Source organism: Struthio camelus, chromosome 13 (genome assembly GCF_040807025.1).
Source record: "Struthio camelus isolate bStrCam1 chromosome 13, bStrCam1.hap1, whole genome shotgun sequence".
Taxonomy (NCBI): Eukaryota; Metazoa; Chordata; class Aves; order Struthioniformes; family Struthionidae; genus Struthio; species Struthio camelus.
In genome coordinates, this window is record NC_090954.1 from 1,622,216 (window position 1) to 1,639,191 (window position 16,976).

The 16,976-nt window shown below is 46.6% G+C and overlaps 1 protein-coding gene across 2 annotated transcripts in view; it reads left to right on the forward strand.

Moving 5' to 3' along the window:
• Positions 1–1,628: 1,628 nt before the first annotated feature.
• NR3C1 (nuclear receptor subfamily 3 group C member 1) overlaps positions 1,629–16,976 on the forward strand; it is a 108,801-nt gene continuing 93,453 nt past the window's right edge. The window contains exons 1-2 of one of the 2 annotated variants that reach the window (XM_009678734.2): positions 1,772–1,977; positions 13,047–13,203. The gene's annotated coding sequence lies outside the window, so the exon portion shown is untranslated. Of the gene's footprint in view, positions 1,978–13,046; positions 13,204–16,976 lie in introns of both variants that reach the window. The other variant, XM_068959413.1, reaches the window with a different exon arrangement.

The window sequence follows — 16,976 nt, forward strand, 5'->3', positions numbered from 1 at the left end:
ATGCTGCTTTATGAGTCAGGCCCTCAGTGTCAGTGGCTGAGATGACCTGTTTTTACCTGTAGCAGTACTCTGGTAAGGGAAGTGCCTGCCAGTGTTTTTGCTTAGCCCTTATGACCAACCACCCTTTGAACTGTGAAGGAGACACTAAGGATAGACCTGAAGTTTCAGGTAGCTATTGATGATGTGTTTTGTTGTTTCGCTTTTTTGTAGTTTTATTTCCAGTACGCTTAAGCTTGATATTTTTTTCTTTTTTGACAGAATAAAGAGGAATTTTTTTTGCTTGTCTTGCATATCTTTGAAACTGATTTCCAGATGATTTTTAAGTGCTAGTTGCTCATTTGCTGTGAGAAAAGCAAATCAACTTGTGGGCCAGATTGGTATCAATGCCTATCACCCAAAAGGTTTTGGATTGTGCAGAACTGGGGTGCAAGTAATTCTGTATAGTCTAGAGAAGTCTCTGTGGAGGATACTAGCTAATATCTTCTGGCAGGAAGCTTGGAGGAAGAAAGAGCGTTCTCAGAATTATAAGCTTAGTTGTGACACCAAGCAATAAACTTGACATTGGGAGGGAACTTCTATAAAGCAGTGTAAGTATAGTCAATTAATCTTTAGTGACTACATAGATATACTTAATCATATTTAAGTCTGTTCATATGTGAATGTTTGTTTAAATATTTCTGGATGTTCTTTAAAATAACTCATATTCCAGTAGACTACAAACGTTCATTTCTTTAGACCCTTCCAACAAAAGCGGATATGGAATTCCTTATCCAGCTATTGTTCTGCAGCTTTTCCTCTCTCAGCTAATTATTACAGTCCTTGTCTAATGATGCATTTGGTATTGAATTATATATTTTTAAAAGTTCTTATGCTTGTCTTAGCTGGAAATATGTTCTGGCCTGTCTTGTAATTCCTTCTGCAGCCTCATTGGCGTTCGGTAATGTATACAAAATTATTAAGTTGCTAAGATTGTGGTGTAAGTCACTTGAGGTTTAAAAGTGTTTTTTAATGAATAACAATCCTGGGCAACTAGAAACAATTTTAAGAAATTCCAAGCACTAATGAAGGAAACCATTTAAGGACATCCTGAGCTTTAAATGTATGCCAAGGGCTTTCTCTGCATGGAGCTGGAAGAAGCACGTACTTTACTGTCCTCCTGAGCCAGGGTCCTGGTGCCTGACCTCCCCTTGTTTCCTGTAGTGAGAACAGGAGCAAGGTCAGCAGTAAAATAACTCAGTGCGAATTAGGTGAAATGCATTTTCCTGCCAGCACTGAAATCAGATGGAGAATATCTCTCCCTTTTGTTGCAGAATAGTCCTCTGCAGTGATTAGATATGACTGGGAAATACAGTACCCTTCACCAGCTTGTGAGATTTGAGCCATGTACCAGTGCCCCATGCAGCTGCTGGTGTGGTAGCAACGTAATTGTGCAGAATTTCCCAACTTTGTAGCCAAAATAGGAAAATGGTCAAAACGGAAACAAAAGTCACTCAAGCAAATCTAAATTAGAGCAATTCGTGATTCAGTTTGCAGTCACGCTTCCTGTTGCAATGAAAGTTTCCCATTCAGAGGTTTATATGCATTTGAGCTTTTCACAAGCTACCAGTAAACTATTGCAATAGAACTGTGACCAGTTAGTAACCTCTCAGTTGCATCCTAGCTGTACAGTAAGCTACAGGACAGCAGTCAAAGCCAAGTATTTCACTCTACGAGCAGAGGATTCCACAATGGGAGTGAATGCTGTAAACTGCTAGCAAAGCAGAGCTTACTGAGCCCAGTGGGCAGTTTGTACGTTGTGTAATAATTGGCGATTATAAGCAAACACCAGCAACTGGATTGATTTTTAGGATTCAGGTCACTTCAAGATACAAGAGTGCTGTGACAGAGGAAGGCAGCAACTGCGAGAGGAGGTTTCTGCAGCCTGGGAACGGGCAGCAAGCAAGCTGGCTGGCCCGGAGAGCGCTGGAGGGAGCTGTGGTGAGTGCCGCCCTTTCAAAGCCAGCACCAAAGCGAGGATCCAAGGGAAATTCTCTATAGCTTTCCCCAAAAATTGCAGTGCGTTCAGTAAAGTTCCCTAGGCTTAGGGGAAAGCAAGGCGCTGTGGGTCCTGTGAGGGCTGGCTCTGGTGGCTGTTCCTGGAGCCGGCCCTTCAGCGCGCTGTGACTTCAGAGATAACTCTTTTGGTTGCACGTACGAGGGTACACGTGTGTGGGAGGGATCCTGTTTCACTTAGAAAAAGGCAGTTTTCGCTTTGGTAGATTCAGCTTGGATGACCCTAGTTAAGTTACTTTTATAGAACATGCCTTCTGTTGCATGTTATTTTAGTACATGGGCTACTCAGATCTGCTCTGCTGGTCCTGCCAGTGTGATCCTCTGGGCTGAGGTTCAGAAAGTTAATTCTTGACTACACAAGGACTCAGTCTTAAGGAAACAGTCCTGGTGTTGGCCTCTGGAGGTGCTCAGGGACCTTAGGCAAGCAGCCGATTGCTGTGCTAGACTCCTGCTGCGTTTGCAGCTCGTGCGTCTGTGCTGAATGAGTGAACAGAACTCATTTCGGATTTCCTGTCCTCCTGTGGGGTTTTGTATCTGAGAATTTATGGAGGGAAATTCTATGGGGGGTTGTTTGGACTCGGGTCTTAGGGTTGTTAGTTGTAGAGCCAAAAAATGAATCCCTCTCTAGGCCAGTGTGTACAACTCTCACTAAGCGAGGTGCCAAGTGTGTCCTGCTGCTTACAGCCTCAGGCAGCACGAGACTTGCCCGCTGTATTGCTGGTAAAACTTTTGGTTCCTGAGAGGTGGACGTTTTCTACAGTATTGTTCTGGAGATGGGATTATCTGAAAATCAGTGGGATGCTTTAGAAAGAGGGTTTTTGTTTGACTGTTATAGTACAAACATACCTCTGGAAATTGATACCTCTCCCTAATTCAGAGTCCCACTGACTCCAAAAGCAAGTAGAAACTTAGTAAGGAATTCAGGACACTGCTCAGAGCATCAGTGTTTGGAAGCATCTGTTATCCTATGCTTAACCTGAGAGAAGTTATTTTTGGACATAATTTGAAATAATGTATTTTGATTTAGTAGAATTACTCTTTTTAATTTAGACAATCTGTGCTGAATAGTTTCTCTCAGTTCCGGTTTGTTTCTTCAGTGATGATAATACTGATAGAGCCAAAACTTATTCAATCTCATAAACCAAATGAATGATTCACAGGCTTTACCTCTATACATCAACTCTATTTACATTATATGAGAATATTATATAAATACCATCTCTTGTTAATCATATATCTGTATTCATTTTGATGGGAATGGCAGTTATTTCTCTCTAACACAGCTCTGTTTAGTGACTTCCTAATGTGCGGAGATGAATTATTCCAGAAACAATTGTTAAAATAACTGTCAATGGTCAACAATGTATTGCGTGGCGTTGTTCCCCCAGACCTAGCACAATTTGGACTTGTTCCTGCAAGCGAGTACTGGGAAAGTACCCCAAAGCGTAAGTGCATGTGAGTAACTGGATCTTCTGGTATTGCAGTGCTATAATATGATGGGGAAAACGCTTTTGATATCACACCAAATACCTTCTTTTTTTTTTTTAATAGTGGAGACTCACAGCCTAGTTTAAACAATAGAACTGGGGGAGGGACCAACAGGTTCAGGAATGGACGTGCCTCATCTCTGGTGCTGCTGGTGGCACCGAATGGACCCAGGCTGAGGGGACCCGAGTCAGTGCCGCGCTGCGTCCCGTGCCGGAGAGCAGAGGTGGGGGACAGGAGGTGTCATGCGTCCGCCGCCGCGAACGCGGAGCACGGCGGAGCGCCCGGCGGGTGCTGGAGCTGGGGAGGCATGCCGCAGAGCAAACGCGTGCTCTCGGGACTGGGCTTTGGGCCATTCTCGTTTAAGTATCTCTGTGTCTTCTGGAGCTGTTGCACTTGTATAAACAAATATTCAGAGGCAGGGAAAGATGGTGTGGTAATGAGAGCTGTCATTTGGCCCGTGAGAGACCTAGATCCAGGCTGCTGCTCCAGCCAGTATTTATGCACTGGCAGAAGAGACTGAAAGAAAACTTTACCCCAGAATAGCGAAATACAAGTGGATTCACCAGGACTGTGGGAGGCCTTCTCTAAGAAGGCTAACGTCTCAGCACATTACAGTACTGTATTGGCACCTCTGGTTGCTATTCTGTCTCGAACGTACGTGATGCATTAGAAGAACCAGTGCAAGTGTTTCAAGGGTCACCAGTGAGCAAGAAGATGGTACCTGACTGTGATGGTACCTGGTGCTTCATGGCTGGAAGCATAGCAGAAGCTGGGTGTGAGGTACCATGTGGCATGTCCTGACCCTACCTGCTTCTGCAAAGGCATATTGAGGAGTGCTGCATGTCTTGATATTTTAGCCTAGTATCATTTGGTCACTTGCTTTTTTCTTTTTTCTTTTTTTTGGTAGGAGTGAAAAAGGGAAAATAGAAACTGTATGACCGGGCAGGCTGAGGTAACAAACTTGGGATCAGCAAGTACACCCTATCATTATTTTTTTCAAACATCTATCAGTTCATCTCCAGAGCCAAGTGTCCCTGAACAGAGTAGAAAGTTGGCCACATAGATTCAGGTTTCATTTTAACATACTGTTTTCAAAATACTAGATGGTAGACTACTTAATGGTAGTCTAAGGCCAGCAAGAGATGTTATTTAAAAACACTTTGGTTTGATGAAGACCACATTAGCAATATTCTAGATTTAAAAGGCGTTTTATCTCATAAGTCTGTGTATAAAAATATTAAAGATGTATTCTGGGCCAGTTTCCTGGTTCTCATTAGTTTGTAATTATGGAATTGCACTTATCTGTAAATGCAAAAAAAACAGAAATACAAAATAGATTCAGCTCTAATTGCCAAAAGCAATTAAACCTGGAGATGAGTTGAAAAATGTTATATTTTTAAATATTAAAAAAGCCAAGCAAGATCTCTAAGAACTCTTCACAAGTCACGTTGACTGGTTCCAGTCAAGCAGAAGACTTCTCTTTCTTTGTTTTACATATGAGGTGGGTACACGTTTTCTCTTTACCTTTCTTGCTCACATGTAACTCCCAAGCCATCCCCACTATGCATATAAATGCTTCTCTGGCAGCTCCATGGGAAACGCCTTGCGACGAGTCGCTGATATTGCAGCTATCTTGTACTTACATGACTTTCCCACCTGTCTGAACAGTGTTCTTGTCAAATGAGAAACCATCAGGTGCCAAGAATTCATTTCTGGATGCTCTGTATCGGTTTTAGGTGATGCCAGAAACAAAGTAGTCTGACAGCCGTGAAAAACTTTCTCAGCTTAGCCCTTACTGATGCATTTCTGAATTTTTTTTTGTCAATGGTGTAAAAACTTGCCAAAGCAAATGTTCATGAAGTGTGCCTTGCAGCCCTCCACCAGCATAGTACTAAGACTTTGCTGTGCAAGCATGCCCCCTGAACGCAGGGGCATTGCAATCTTCTGCCACCAGTAAAGGCAGTACACTCAAGCCCCCTCTTTTCCTCAGGCAAACTACTCCTGTTGCTTGATCTTGTGCCTGACCAGAAAGGTAGTTTTCCTTTGTTTCATGTGATCTGGAATCTCAAATACAGATTTAATGCACAATTTAATGTTCAGGCAAGGTGGTTCTTGAAATTTATAGGACAAGAATTTGATCTGAGAATGTCCTGTAGCACAAGCACCTGAATGCTTGGGAACGTGGAACACTTATCAGTGAAAACATTGCTTTAGTTATGCTCCTAGGTGTTGACATTTCCATCCCCGAAACTTCTTAAGCATCGAGAGCTGTCATGATTGTGTTTACTCTTTTCATTACCCACTAATATTATTTTCAGATCTAAAGCATCCTACAGTGTGCACTTGTCTCGCCTCCTCCTGTGAGTTGTGCTGGAAGGCACAGTGCCGTCAGTGTTCTTCCACTGCTGTTCGTAATTGTCTGCCTCTTTTCAGCAGCAACGTGTGATCGCACTGACACAAGTATTCATTTTTCTAAAGATGAAAAGAGCAGTTTCTTTGGGAGTTTCTTATTAAATGCACAATCTTGTTGAGCAAAAACATCTTTCTCTTAACAGGTTTAGTCTTTCATCCCAGATTTGTTCACGCTTGATTTATAAAGTGTTTTAAGTTTTTTTTTTTTTTTTTTAAATTTGGTGAGCGCAGAAGAATGCGTCATCATCTGGTAGATTGTTTTCTTTAGGCTTTTGGCTTGGGCAAGTTAGATTGTGGCTTTTTACAAACACAAAGCGAATAGCACAAAAACAGGCTTGTTCTTCAGGCGTACGTTGCTTCAGCCTTCCTTGTGCAATCTGGAACGCAGAAAATCCAGAATCCCAAACTGCTAGGATTGCTCCTGCTGTCTCTCATTCAGATAAATCATGTTCCTCATCTAATTCATGACGTTAGCTGTAGTCAGACTACTTGCACGAATTAGAAATAGGCAGAATTTCCCTGTTTCTAAAGGGCATGAATTGTCTGAACTCACTGTATGTTCTGGATAGAGCCAAACACGTAGTCTGAATTCAGCAAGGGGTAAACATTTGCTCTCTGTTTGTGTTCTTCGGTGAGCAGGACGTTGCTGTGACTCGCAAAGTTATTGTTTGGACTCAGATGTAAGCTAGTTTTTACCTAAGGAAAACAGATTGTCAAAACAGACTAGACACATAAGGAAAAAAACAGATGGGTTGTGCAGCCTGCCCGGTTGCCTTTTCGTAGTGCTGCCCAGCGAGAGCAGCCGAGGTAGGGAATAACGTCAGAGCGCTGAGCTGTGACAACTCGCCGATATCCCTCCTCTTTCGGGAAGGTACTATCTTCCCAAAAGGATGCACAGCAATACTCATTACACAGCTTATCCACCAAGGCGATCAGTAAAAGCAAGCGACAATTGCGTCGCTAATGTGCTGGCCATTTAAGTGCCTCTCCACTTAAGAGTCAGCAAACTGGTAGATACTGCGCTTTAATGTATACGGATTTAATGCACGCTCTTCCGGTGGCTAACCCCTCCTGAGAAAGGAAGCGACAGGTCTTCCCCAATACGAAGAGAGCTCTCCTTGCACGAGCCTGTCATGATGGAAAGAAAGGAAACATCAAGGAAACTCCCTAGTGTCATACAGCTTCACTAGTCAACGCAACAGAGACTGAATCCTCTAGCAGAAAACTTCTTTGATTACAAGACTTCTGGCTGGGATTCGCCTTCATTTAACAGCTAGGCATGGCAGGCTGCCGCCGGAGGATGAAACTGTTGGTGAGGAGCTGCTGTAAACTTTTTTTCGTTTTTAATACAGATCTTATCTTCGCGCGTCGGTCTGAATGCTGATGCGGACAGTGCAATGCAAAGCGTATTCTTTTGTTGCAGTCAGCGCTACCGCTGGGTGAGCGCCCTCGTGTTCCTGAAGTCCCTTGGCGGTCGCAGCAGCGGCGGGCGGTTGACGCGCGGCTCTGCGGCAGCAGCAAAGCTCAGCAGCACCCAAACGCGCTGCGGCTGTGTGACAGGAACAGTGGTCGCGCGCGAGTCGTGGAGACCTCTTAACGCGATTTGAACGAGAGCTGAATTTCGTACCGCGGGGCGCAGCGCTGGCCGGGAGACGCTGGGAGGTTTTGTGCCGCCCTTAAGGCTGTCGCGCGTGGCCCGGGGCAGAGCCGGGGCTCGGGACGCTCCACCGCCCGCTCCCTGCCGGTTAAACGGGCCTCTCTCTAGTTCTCTAGACGTGCTAGACAGCATGGGGGAAAAAGTGTTAGGAGTTCGAGCCTCTCTATTTAAAGGCCCCTATTCTGTCTGAGTGCTGTGTTTAGGCCCATTTTAAGACCCTTGCGCAGTAGCAGAGAGGAAGGGGAGCTGGGCCTGGCTGGTACTAAGAAGTCGTCTTCCACCAGCTGTGCAGTCCTGAAGGAACCACTAATTTCTTAGGCCTGTATGAGAATATGGCTTCAGAAAAGACGTGGTAGGTTTTTTCCCAAAGAAACCAAAACCCAACAACCTTAAAAGCTGTTCAGGATAGGTGTGCAAGAGGAGGGCCGTAATAAACTTGCAGGATTTTCCTTGATACCTATTCCGAGTAGGGGAAAAGAGGAAAACACACCTCACTGCTCAGAAAGATGATGAATTATTCCTCCTGTGGAAGTGCTGCCAGGGCAGCTTCTCCGGGGACTGCGGTTTGCTCGGGGCCGAGAGCAGGAAACCCTCCAGCGCGTCACAGCTCGGACGCGGCTCTGCGGCCGGTCGCACCCGTCTGACGTCTGATCCTGCACGCGGCTCTCGCTGTCCGAGGACGCGAGGTGCTCCTGGACTGAGACGGCAGCTAGGGCTTTGAGCGAACCCTCTTCGCTTGCGCTGCAAGACTTCACGTGGGCCTTTCCCGTGACCCCGCTGCTGTTCTCGGAGGCTGCAGTTCTTTCATTTCTTTAATTGCAATTTTGGTAAATTTGGCCAATTTATCACATATTGGAACATAACCATTCCTGTAACAGATAAGGCCCCGGACTCATCCACGCCAGTGTCTTGTCCAGAGCAATGACAAGCCAACGCACAGAGTACGAAAGAAGCACAAACATAGCAGGCTCCTCTCCCAGCGTATCCTCTCGAGCCTGCGCTGCTGTTTATGCATTGGCAGAGCCAGGTCTCGCATCAGCGCCACGGATAGGCCTGTCATCTTCAAACTTGGTCAGCCCTTTATTGGGCCTGTTTACGCTTGTGACCGTGAGTTCCATGACTTAATTATGTGTTAGGTGGAAATTCCTTTTGCTGTTGTCCCTCTAGCTGTCTGTAGTCTAAAACTCTCCTATTTCTATAGCAATTAAATATGCACTGCAGAGAGAGCTCGCAGTTGCAGAGTTAAGTGTTCTCTCTCTTATCTTGCTGGGCTACGGTGCATTGACAGACTATTACCATGATTCATCACAACTTCGTTTCTTGGAAAGGCTTTTTGCAGAACTAGGAGCTGTGCATCGAGCTAGGCTCGGCTTCCCCAGCTGTGGATGACTTGCTGACAACATCCTGCTCTGGCAAACATGAATTTCAGTGATTTTTAACTCTATAAAGAAAAAGCAAATCTGAGATCTGGATCAAATATCTAGATTCTACCAAATTTTCCCATCGTAAATTAAGGTTGTTAAGGTGCTACTCTGAATTCTGTTCTTTTTTTTCCCCTCAGCACTAATTAATACCTGTCTAAACTCTTGAAATATGTGCATATATGTAGAGTGTGTGTATATGTATACATATGTATCACATACATACACATGTACATACATATATATAAGCCCCCCCACCCTTTTTTGACCTGTGTTTTAATCAGGCAAGAGCCTTTATAGGTATCCTTATTGCTATGTCTTTGCGGAAAAAAGAGGGGTGGGAGGAAGGAAAAAACTCCTACCAAAGCAAAAATTGCAGTATACTACTTTTGTAGAAAGAAATCATACTGGATTGTGTACGTTCTGTCGCTAAAGGATTTTAGTGCATCAGTGACCTTAGAGGGTCTTTGGAAAAGAAGCCCTTTATGTTTGAATTGGAGTCCAGACATGTGCTGAAGAGGTTGCCATGGCAAATATGCTTTTTTTTTTTTTTAATGGAATCAGAGAAAATAAGCAAATAAAAAGCATATAAGTCACTGATGCGTAAGTTATTTGCTGCTCAGGCTGTAAGAACTCCTTCACTGATGTATGGTAAAAGTTATTTTGTTTTTGTAGGTTTTTTTAAGAGGTATATTAGATTAACTGTTACATTTAAATAATCATTTGAAGCCAGTTTTACACCTTACAGATTTAAAAATATTCAATTACCATACATGTGAAGTTTTCTGGTGCTTTTTTTGGTGACTTTAAACTGTATACAAGTACTACTACCAATGGGTCTTCTCTATGATACTTCTCTTTGCAGGGAAAAAAAAAATTCATATTGTATATACAAACAGCCTGAGAGCGCCTTATACTTGGCACTATTATCTGATTATATACACATAAATCTGCTTATATAATTCTACTTGAACAGCACTGAATTGTTTTGCCAACAATTTACACTCTCATAGCCGAGACCTTGCAGACGTACTTTAAAACTGACTTAACTCTTTGAACTCTCAGTTGCATCTAGTTTAAAGTATCTTCATAATTTTAACTAAAAAGTTGGGGGGTTATTTAATTCAGAATGTTCCCGTCTTGGAAAGCCTTCAACTTTCATTGCAAACTGTAAATAAAACTTGATTTTCAGTTCTGTCACTGTGCATCCTTTTTTTTTTTTTGGTAGCTTTTCTGGGGCGAGGGTCTCACTGCGGCGCCTGCCCTGCTGGGACGCGGCCGCAGGTGGATGCGTGCACCTCCGCCTACTTTTAGGTGCAGGTACTTGATTTGTATGAAGAATTTAATGGTGTATGTACAGACTGTGTCTGTGTCCAATGTTCTTGAAGTCATACTTTCTCTGAAAAATGGCCATTACCTTTTGCAAGCACATAGAGTGGATGGTAGTAAATTGTAGCAGGCTCCTGTGTAAGTGACCTTTTATGTCCAGGGTAGGGTTGCTGAATTTGTTCAACATCAGAGAATCTAAATCACTGTTCTTGATTTTCATGCCTGGTATTTGGTTACGAGGCCTCCAGCTTTATAACTCTGTATTGGTGGCTGTTGACTTCTTTACTTTTTATTGCATAAAACTACTAGATCCCTTTTCCAGAGGAAAAAACTTGTCCTTTGCTAGATCCTTTTGTATAGGCAGGCTGTGACGTTCCTTACTCAAGGTATGTATTTTTAGCTTGCTTCAGAGAGCTGCAGGAAGTGTCTCCTTACCTGGGGTTAAATGGGGTTAAACGTTTAACCTGGGGTTAAACGGGGTTAAACGGATCTCTTCTCCTCTGAGCAGCTGCTCTCCAGCACCCCGTCCTCGGGGCGCGCGCGCGTCCCGACGGCAGCGCGGTCACGTCCGTGAGGCTACGTGTCTGCGTTGCTTAGTCTGCTTTCCCAGTTGCTCTTTCCCTAAGTAGTTTACACACTCTCTAAAAGGTCAGTCAGGCAATTAACTTAATAGTTCACAATGTCATTCTGCAACTATTTAAACTCCCATAAATGAATTGACTGCAGTTCAAATGTTTCTTGCCCGTGACCTTAGCGTACTTTCACTTTGTTAATTCTTCTCAGCAGCCGGTATGTATTCCTTGTGCCAAGAAACGCTGCGCGGCCAGGAGAAGGCACTCCTCTTTCCACCTTGATTTCAGACATTGTGTAGCCACTTACTGCCTTTAATTTGTGCAGTGACCTCTGTTTCTTAAGCACTTTATATCCATGCCTTGCATACCTGTTGGATGTCTATTATTTCCACGTTGTAAGTGGAGCTCCTGCAGCACGGAGGCCGCCTGGTGCAAGGTCGCGCAGCGCGACTAATAGAATTAGAGCAGAGCTCGGGTTTCTCTGACTGCCGTTCCCTCTTTCAGCTTGCCTGTCGACAGTTTAAAAACCTCGCAGGACCCGAAGGGGGTTCTCCTTTGTCTTTTCATAAAATGTGCAAGCTCTGTTTTAGAAGCCCTTGCACTGTGAAGCCCCCAGTCCCCCTACTGAAAGGCCTCGGTAAATGGGATTTCTGGCCAAAGGTGCCAGTCACCAGTTAATAACAATTTTGGCGTGCGTTGACCTTGAGGGGCGTGTGTTGGGTATCTCTTTCTTACTGACTTCTGTGGGGCAATCTTGCCCTGCTAATTATACTGGTGGAAGAGGAGAGTTTCGATTCCGCTTCCCTCGTCAGCTTTATCTAATCCCTGGGTGTAAAGGGCCTGGTGCTGCAAACCTCTGTGCTCAGGAGAGCATGTTTTCTCTAGAGAGAGGTCTAGAGGTCTGCGATCTGAAAAATCCAGATCATATTCCCGCCTTTACCACTGATTTGCTTTATCACCTTGCCTTGTCACATCACTTTTCAGTGCCATAGCGTTGCATCGGTCCAGATAAAATCGAGATGATGTTTCACGAGGTCCCGCTGTTGGCTTTCAATGCTCTCTCCGAGCTCCTCAGCCTTTGACCAGGAGCTTCTGAAGAGCTCGGGATCCACCCCATGTGCCTTGGCCTCTTCTAAAACACGTGGCGTGCGTCTCTGGTTGATTTGTTTGTAGTCCCACAGAGCCCTGCTGCTGGCAGGGAGGCGTCTCCATCCTGCTCCCGCGTCTCCGTGTACCCCCGCGGCTCCTCCTGGGTCTCTGATGCTTGGAGCCAGCGCTGCCAGCACCTCGTGCCTTGTTCTGTCCTGGGGAAATGCCACTGCTGAGACCTTGCAGGCCAGTTCGGCGGGGTGTCCTGAGCTCCAGCCACCCCTTTGTTAGCAAGTGCTCTGGCTCGCGTGAGAGCAAACGGAGTCTAACAGCCCACCGGGAGGTCCGCAGGAGCCCTCCCTGCGTGCGAGTTATGGATGACTGCTCATAGGATGCACCAATGCCATAAACTGCAACTACACAAATTCCCTAGATTATCATAACGTCACTTAATAGCGCACAAGGTTAAGGCTCGGAGTAACGCCGTAACGCTTTGACTCTGGGAAAGACCTGAGGACATTGGATAAAGTGATGCAGGTAATGCAGGCCTTGATGAACGCATTGCCAGCTAGGCTTCAGCTTCATCTTCATTAGTGATGTTCTGTCTAGCATAGAGTGAGTGAAATAACAAAAGGAAACAGGAAGATAAAGCAAAGCGCTTTCGTTTTTTTTTTTTTTTTGAAGGCAAGGAGTTTTGTCTAGAAAAGACCTGCCTAATCCCTCTGAACAGGGGATCTGGCACCATGCTTGCTGTGGAAAGTTTTTAAATAAGATCTAGGCTTGCTTTGCAAATGTCAAGTGCTAAAACTCCTGTCGACTTCCACAGGGCAGGAATTTGTCCTGGTGGTGGAAATTTACTTGGGATTGCGTAACCTCCACAGACCAAGCGCAGCGGTGGGAGACAAATCCCTTCTTGTGGTTTACCGTGCCAGGCAGTGAGAGACGACTGTTTACAACAACCTTTGCCCCAAGAAAAACAGTAACAAAACAAGTATTTACACGTTCAACATGTTTTGTGTTTACAAGGACGGAAGAGTTTGTGAAAATGTGAGTTATGCCACGAAGAGTAACGTTCTCGTGCTCGGAAGGAGCCGGTGGCCCAAGTCCGCGCGAGGAAACGGGCTGAGCAGAGCCAGGGCGGCCGGGAAGGGGACGCGGTCCGGGGCTGGGGACCTCAGCCAGGGTAAGAGCAACCATCCAACATAGTGGGGGGGGGGGGGTTGTTTGGGTTTTTTTGGTTTTTTTGGGGGGGGGTTGGTTTTTTGGGTTTTTTTTGTTTTCTTGGGTTTTTGGTTTTTTTGTTTTGGGTTTTTTGTTTTTGTTTTTTTGGTTTTAACTAGATTGCTGCTTTTCACAAATTGTGGGCCTTTTTACAGCAGGCCCGTTAGGATTATTGGCGGGTGTGGAGGTCGCGCGTGGGCCGTGGTTTGGGGCGGGAGGCAGGAGGAGCGCCTTTGCCCTTGTCCGTGCTCTGCTCCGGGCCGCTCGGACCCGGCTTCTGCCTTTTTGTGCCTCTTTCCTTTCCCGCGCGGCGCGGCGAGCTTTCCTGAGGATATCCCTTTTGCCTGAGGAAAGGGCTTTTCTTGCCGGCGCAGTGGGACAGGCCTCGACATCCCTACGGGGGACGCTGCCCTCCCCCAAAACGGAGCGGGAACGGCGGAGGCGACGGGGCCGGGCGCCTGGAGCTCGCCCTCCGCGCGAGCCGGGAGGAGGTAGAAACTGCTGGCGACTTGGAGGGGAATTGTTTGAGAGGTTAAAAGGAGGCATTTAACCTCATTGAGCGACTTGGTTACAAGGAGGAGGAGAAGGTTTCAGCCGCTGCGTACGTTAACCAGTTAGCAGGCAGAAGTGACAACGCCAGCGGAGTTATTAACAAGACTCTTATCTCGTTGGCGGCAGATTGTTTCTGGAAACTGCGAAATTACCGCGTAATGGGAACTGCAGGTTTTCCTGGAATTCTGGAGGTTGGACACAAACGGTTCTCAGGCCCAGCAGCCGCAAGCTGAATAGAAAAGGTCTTTTGAGTGGGAAACTGCCAGTTATCCCAGATTGTCGTGCTAGCTTAGTGATGCACACAAGACTGCAGTGACTGCGAGCGAAGACTCCTTTTTTCAAATGCGCTAAGGGTTACGCAGTACGTTTGTGCATAAAGCTTTTGCATTTTAAAATGAGTCTCCTAGGCAGTTCTCCTGCTTCCGGAGGACTTTCGGCAGGCCTGGTAGAGGCCGCCTCCTCGTAGGCTGATCCCGCAGCGTTGCGGGAGAGGTTTGAACCTGCGAGCCGCGTCCGCAGCCCCGGCCGCTCGCCCTCGCTGAGCAGGGGAGCGGAGGGGCCCCGGGGAGCGCCGAGCCGAGCCGCTGATGAGCGCTTGAGGCGCGCGGGCTCCCGCCTCGCCGCCCCGCGCGCGGCCGACCTCCCAGGCGAGGCGGGAGGTGCCCGACGGCGGCTCTGGAGCTGCAGGAACTATTTTTTTTTGCTGAGTACGGTTTCATAAAAGCTGGTGATCTGTGTATTAGAGGCAGACAGGTAAAGAAGCACTGACCACAAAACGTGAGAGAGCTTAATACAAGCTGGAGTGAGCATTAGCTGGACGAGCCGGGGCCCTGTGAGCTATTTTGGGTCTCCTCATATTCAGAAAACAAAGTGTGTTCTTTGCAGGGGAAGAAATGGACAGTGGAGTTGCATTTTTCCTGCCGAAATCCTGTTCATGTGCAAGGAGCGCGCAGGCTGCAGGGCCCTGGATCTTCTGGCTAAGCGCTGTATTTAAAAGGCCTGGCCTTACGCCTCGAGGAACCTAGGAGGCATAACAGAAAATTTACCCCTAAGTATTTGTGATTAGGAAGAAAAATATATGCTTAAAAAGAGAGGGAATTAGGCTGAGGTAGGTTACTGTGCCTCATCATTTGATTTACTAATTAATACGCTATTTGCTCATTCAGCAAGTCTTTCTGAATGAGTTTCAGACAGTGATTAGGCTGTAGGATGACCAGGCTGCCACCAAGGAAAGATGCTTCCTCGCCTTGGTCCCTCTTCTTCTGCTTCTGTACTGATCTTCTGCCCAGATCAGTACGAACTACTATTTGAGTATCTGAAATGCATAGTATAGTGCTTTAAAAGTATACAAAATAAAGTATCTAAAGCATATGACTGCAGTAGGAATATAGCAAATATGACGACTATAGTGGATAAAGGATGTCCAGTGACCTGGGAGTTCAGGCTCTCAGGCATGATTCATAAACGCAGAACACAAAAGAACATATTTAATTAGTCTGTGATTACATATTAATTACCCTTTTGTGCCATATACACCCGGGACGAATAAAAGGTCCTTAAGCAGAATGAGTTTATTTCCTTTAAGGAAACGAAACTGAAAAAAAGACAGATGCGTGCCAGAGGAAGCTGAGATGTGGGGTTTTCCTGTTAGATTTTCTCAAATACGGCTTTTCAGAAACGTACCCAGTGCATGAAAGGAATCTTTTTGTTTGAGTCCCTCTGAGTTAAGATTAAAGACAGAACAGAAAATTAGTCTTGTGACATCATAGCAATAGAAAGAAGGAAAAATGTGTTCACCTTCAGTTTTGAAAGACTGACTGAAGCAGTTTGGGTCGTCAATTTGTACTGAAAACTGTTTTGGTTTTGTTTTGTTTTTTTTACATTACTGCTTTCTGTCGATACTCACTTTTCCCCAAATGTAACTTCCTGATACTCGTTTACCTTGTACCTGGGTATCCCTATTTTCTAAAAAATAGTAAGGAACAAACCGTACTTACTAATACTACACACCATTGTCCTATGAATGTCCTACCTTTCTGGTACTAAAGCATTGCTAAAGCGGCAGCGTGAGAGCTGAGCGACAACAGCCAATGCACCTGCAGGTTCGTGCGGCTGCAGCGTAGTGAAATATCAGCTGCGCGCGCTTCCCGGGCCTCCGGCGGCCGGAGCAGGTCTCGCGCAGCCGCCGTCGTTTTAAACGCATCAGACTTATTCCACAAGTTGCGCTACTCGCTCCAGGTAACTAAATGTGCGTTGCTCGCAATGAAACGCGTACCCTGGCGAGTGGTACGCGGATTTGCCCTCCGCTTATTAGACTGATGGTCTTCCGCCGTGACAACAGAGGCGCGATGAGCCCGGGCGCCCGTCAGGCTAATTCTGAGAGCCCGGCCTGCGCTTCTGAGCTCGAAGGCAACTGGCGCAGCAGGAGCTAAAGTTCCCGCGCAGGGCTCCCTACCGCCGCAAAAGCGGAAGATAACGTGAGATATTTTTACATAAAGATGCGTTATTGCGTGCGCAAGGCCCCTTCCCCCGTCCCAAGAAACCGCGCGGCTTTTCGGCGATGGTTTTCAAGCATCGCACGCGGCGCTTGCCCGGGTTGGGCTGCGTAAATCGCGTTATCCGGTGGGCTGGTTTTAGGGGGCTCACGACGGCTGGTTCCCAACGGCAGGCGGCCGCTGGCGTGCCGCGGTCCGAGCCGCAGCGCCGCCGCCGCGCAGGGCTGGCTCTGCCCCAACCCACCGAAGGAGAAGAATCCTACCTTGGAGGGACTGGGGGAATAAAGGGGACCGGGGGGCGGGGGGGTCCTCCCTGTTTAAGGAGGAAAACTGCCAGAGAAGCGGAGGAACTTTTTTGTCCAATTTCCCCTGCGCCAAAAGTTTTGTTTAAAAATCTCAGCTTAAATTAATGTAACTTAGGAGATGGGAAGCAAAGAACTTCGCAGTAACGAGCCCTCTTTCCTGCGCGCTTCGCCAGCGTCCCTCTTAACTCGCCTCGTCCTGCAGCGCACGGCTGTGAAGCCTCAGCGCGGAGGGGGGAAAACCACCCCTGCTCGGGGGCGGCGCGTGCCGCTCCGCTCCCGCGCGTGGCAGGGAGGGAGAAGGAACCGCGACGGCTGGTGACTCCTGGACCGAGCGGGCGCAGGCTGCAGCGAAGCCCGGGGCAGCCCGAAGGCGGCAGCCGGCT